This window comes from Macadamia integrifolia, chromosome 6 (assembly GCF_013358625.1).
Source record: "Macadamia integrifolia cultivar HAES 741 chromosome 6, SCU_Mint_v3, whole genome shotgun sequence".
In the NCBI taxonomy this organism is placed as follows: domain Eukaryota; kingdom Viridiplantae; phylum Streptophyta; class Magnoliopsida; order Proteales; family Proteaceae; genus Macadamia; species Macadamia integrifolia.
The window spans coordinates 5,384,371-5,389,244 of record NC_056562.1 but is presented as its reverse complement, the minus strand read 5'-3'; the positions used below and the strand labels follow the sequence as shown (position 1 = coordinate 5,389,244).

The 4,874-nt window shown below is 40.7% G+C and overlaps 1 pseudogene; it reads right to left on the bottom strand.

Annotated features, from left to right (window-relative positions):
- Positions 1-343: 343 nt before the first annotated feature.
- LOC122080768 lies at positions 344-1,421 on the bottom strand (annotated as a pseudogene).
- Between the last annotated feature and the right edge of the window lie 3,453 nt (positions 1,422-4,874).

Genomic DNA, 4,874 nt, shown 5'->3' with positions numbered 1-4,874 from the left:
CTTAATACAAATGATCTTTTAACGAAAAAAAAGAAGAAAATTTAGATCACTGACTGCTAGCAATTAATATTGTTTGATTTTTTCTGCTTAATGTCAGGAAGTTATTTTCATAAATCAGCACCAATTGGACCTTTTACGGATAAAAGGTTATCCCTTTTGCTTGGAAGGATTGAAAGCGGATCAGGTTCTAGAATCCTGATACACATGAAATCCACATACGGAAAAGTCCTGTGATGAATTCCATGTGTGTGAATTAAATCATTGGAGGATGGTTCTCGTAGAACCTGATCCACATTCGGAAGGATTTTATCGTTGGTTAGAACCTAGAAAGCAAAATGAGAGAGAGAGAGAGAGAGAGAGAGAGAGTTTTATTATATGTCTATATATATTGAAGCCAAGGCAGAACTCTTCCGATTCCCAGGACATCCCCAATGGGTTGAAAAAACTTACAGCCGTGACCATTGAATGCAACAACACTTACAGGAGCGTCCAACAGGAGGTTGTCCTAGGGTTCCACAAAGCAGGGAGCAAGAACTTCTTGTCCCGAATGCCGTGAGCATTAAATGCACCGCCTGTCTTTGGATCGATACGCACCTTTCCGGTATACCCAGGGAATGCCCCGCTACCAAACTGCCCCGGGCAAGCCGTGACGGCTTCAAGGGGACTCGCCTGAATGCCCTGGTAGTAACCGGTCTTGTAAGGATTGGTCACCGTACCAGCCAATGCCGTGGCGAATCCAAGGACCATTGCATCGGCACCGACATTACCACTCGGTGGTGGCAATGGCTTCGTTTTCGGGCCCATAACGGCGGCGTGGAATGGCCATGCACATGTCTGAGGGCACTCGACTTCCGGATTCCCAACAAGAATGTACGATTGGGCTAACTTCCCGGCACCGACCAAGTCGTGGCTGGAGCACTTGCCTGTGCATAATCCGGCGACTGAGACATCCTTGGCCGTGAAGATTACGGTCAACAAGCTCTTATCCCCTCCGCTAGCTTTCTTAACAAGATTTTCAATGAAGTCTTGAGTTATAACTTTGCCATTGGAGTAGCTCTTATCTGTTATTGCCTTCACAATCTGAACATTAATTTTAGGGATCCTAACACCTTTAGCTACACGTTGGTAACTCTCAATTGTACGCCATCATGTCGCGACGCTTGGTTCAAGGGCGCCGCCGCCGCTGTTAAGAGATTTAACGAAGGTGGTGATGGTTTGTTTATGGACACGGCCGAAGTTTCCGTACCAAAGAACGGCAAGTTTTACATTACCGGTGAGAAGACGGCCTCCATGGTATTTAAGGGCAGGGTGGCTGATGTCCACAACTTCAGAGGAACCAAAGATAGGAAGAAGGATCAGAGAGAGAATAGTAGTAATGCCAAGGGGAGAGAGAGAGATAGGAGAAGACTCCATTCTCAACCTTGGATTATTTTCTCGGACTTCCTGTAGTTTGTTCTTATAGCTGATGGTTTTCCCATTTTGGTGATTCCATGGAATGCAAAATGGATAGACAACAAAAACTTCTAACAATAATGGAGGTAAACCCAAGGACAAACTGGGATAAAGCCGATCAGTTCGAATTACTAATTAGGGAGCTAAGTTTTCTCTTCTTAAATACCCTCCAGTGGATTCATTTCCATTTAGTTGGGAAAAAATTGAGTTGTTATTGTTGTTGGACAAAAAGACTGATATCATTTAAGTGATTGAATCCAATTAGACCTACAGAGAAGATTGATAAAACCGATATACATTTAAGGCAAGAGATCGTTGCTTGATCATGTGACCTTTGCACCACCACGGGGCCAATGAGAGTGCTTTATTTCACAAGGTTTGGGGTGGTGTAATTTTGTAAACTCATGTGCCTGGGCGTAGGGGTTACGCAACCACGCAACCTTCTTCACATATGTTTACTGGTTTATGATGAAATAGCAAAAAAATTATCATATGTTTTTTTTTTCTAAAAATCAGAATTGTATTGAGGAAGAATAGAAAAAAATAAAAAGAAAATACAGTTGAAAGAAAAGACTTTTAATCCCCCACCTTTGGCATTCCATCAGTAGGGAAAAAAAGACTATCAGTAATTGAATCGAAATCTAAGCCTAGCTTTTGCATCAAGAGCAATCTCAGCTTTGATGTGAGCTAGGAAAATAACGTTTGTGGTAGAAATTCCTATTTTTGCTGCATCCTTTGCAAGAAAATCAGCAACATTGTTTCCTTTACGATAACAATGTGTAATTTTCCATGTGATTGAACTTAGGAACTCCTTAACAGAAATCCAATCTTGCATAACAAACTATGGAACAGAGAAATTTTGGAATTCTATCACCACCGCGGCCGAGTCAGATTCAATCTAGAGGCAGTTCACTTTCATCGCCTTTGCTGCAATGATACCCTCTATCAGAGCTGTAAATTCTGCAAAAAAATTTGTCTGAATGCCTAGAAATTTCTTGAATGACCCCACAATGCTGCCCCTATGATTTCTCAGTACTCCTCTAGCTCCAGCTCTTCCTAGATTTCCCATGGAACAGCCATCCACATTTAGTTTGATCCATCCCGAAAGTGAATGGATTTAAAATTTTTAGAATTGATTACGAGCCTAGGAAAGTCAATGGCATACCTAATCTCCTCCCATTATTATTATTATTATTATTATCTTGTACCACCCCTATTTTTAAATTTTATATGACATATCACCCTAATTTTCTTATAATATCAACCATACCCCGAAAACATAACGTCATTAGCTTAGAACTGGAAAAGACCATTTTGACCCTATTGTGTCCTTCATCTTCTTTGTTTCTCCTTCTACGGATTTAACATGGAGATCACATTTCTCAGAGACATGTTTTTTGAACAACCGAGGCACATTATGAGCCTCTTCTAACCATCATCTTTGATCTCTTGCTCTTTCTCTCTGAATCTGATCATGTAAATCAACCGCTTCCTGGAAGATATATCCATGAAGTGGGGGTAATAATGAAACAGGAGTAGCAGACTTTATCAAGCTACTTGGGTTAGAACCACTAACACACACAAGCATGCTCAAATAATGCCCAATCTCAAGACTCGCTCAATCTCAAGCACAAGAAGAGCAGAGACGGACAACCTATCAAGAGCTCTAGAGAAAACAAAATTGAAAGAGTTCGTGGTCTTGAAATTTGAGCCCACAATGAGCCTTTTCCTTGAAAGAGAGAAAAATGGGTGCTAGTTAGCCGCAAGAGCATCAGAGAAGCCCAAGTTTTGCAATGCGGGGACAGCCGAGGCTGACCCATCTCCAACATAGAGAGCTTTCGTATCAGAATGCAACAATTGGTGACCCATTAGTTCCTTAAATAAATGGAAGGTGAAGTTGGCATTTTCCTTTGCAGGACACCACGGAAAGGGTTGAAAGTAAAAGGAACCACATAAGTAGACAAAGGTTTTAGAAAATGGCCGCTAGGAAGAAAATGTGGATCGGAAGAAGCAACAACAACATCATTGTTTTGCTGGGGAAATCAAAACCCAATTTATCTTCTTCTTCATTTCTTCTTGTAAAGTAGAGAAAATTCAATTAATAAACAATACAAACCTTTGCATTGATTGTGTTTAAAGTGTGAAATCGAGGGCGAATGTCATTTTTGCAAGGCATGAGGGGTTGTAGAGAGTGCAACTGCCATTGGAAGAGCTTGAACCTAAACTAAACCTCTCACTCCGTATCCTGTCCACACATGTTCAGTGATGTTAAGAGGATGTGAGTAACAGCTTTTAATCTTTGGTTTCAGCTCTACAAGGTCACCATTAATTAACACTATGTGAGAGAGAGAGACCCTAAACCTGCAACTCGATGTTTTGGGGGAGAAGCCCTAAACTTGCAACTCAATGTTTTGGGGGTTTTACATGGAAGGGTAAAATGGTAAGTTTGCCATTTAGAAATAGCAATCACACCACATTATCACTTAACGATTTTGCTCTACTGGAATGGATTTAAGAGTTATTTTTTTCTCACAAAACAAGGTATAAACTATATATTTTGGGCAAATTAGGGTGGTATGTCATATAAAGTTTAAAAATAGGGGTGGTACAAGATAATTTTCCTATTATTATTATTATTATTTTTTATTTAAGTACATGTACTATCCTTTTTTGGTATAATTTTCATATGACAATGGGGCCCTTCTTCTCCCCCACCCCACCCCACCCCACCCCACCCCACCCCACCCCAGGAAAATAAGAGCTCCCTCTGCCTCTCATATGTTGCTTCTCTCTCTACCTCTCTCCTAATTGGTGGCTTATTGTCACAAGTCCCTTCGTAAGCGTCAGTTCCCTCCCTTTTTACATATCTCTCATCCCTAATTATCCCTATCTATTTTATAAGTTCTCTCTCTCAATTTCTTTGATATCAATTTAGTGAGTTTTTGTTTCTACGAAACTTACTACATCAAGAATGGTATGTGTTACTATAAAACCTTTATCATCACATCTTTTTTTAGGGGGTCAGGACATGGCATGCTGGGGATTGCCACATGTTCTCCACCTCATCTCCTTGGGAGAAAGGGGGGAATTGAGTTAGAGTCACCACCTAGATTATTTGGGTCTAAGGGCCATAAAAAATATTCAACTCCACGATAGTCCATTGGCATGGAGACTAGTTGAACCTGCATATGAGGTTTGTAATAGTTCGAGAAAGGTGTTAGGCACTACAATCCACTCGATTAAACTAGTTTTTCCATTGCTTGGACAAACTAGGTATAATATGTAAAAGAGTCTAAACTACAATAAAATGACATGGTGAATGAAAGAGAGTGTGAGAGGCAAAACCAACTAAAAGGAAGGGGGGGGGGGGTTGGGGCTTGTAGAACTCGGCTAGTTTGGGTGTCAAGCTCAAAAATATCATT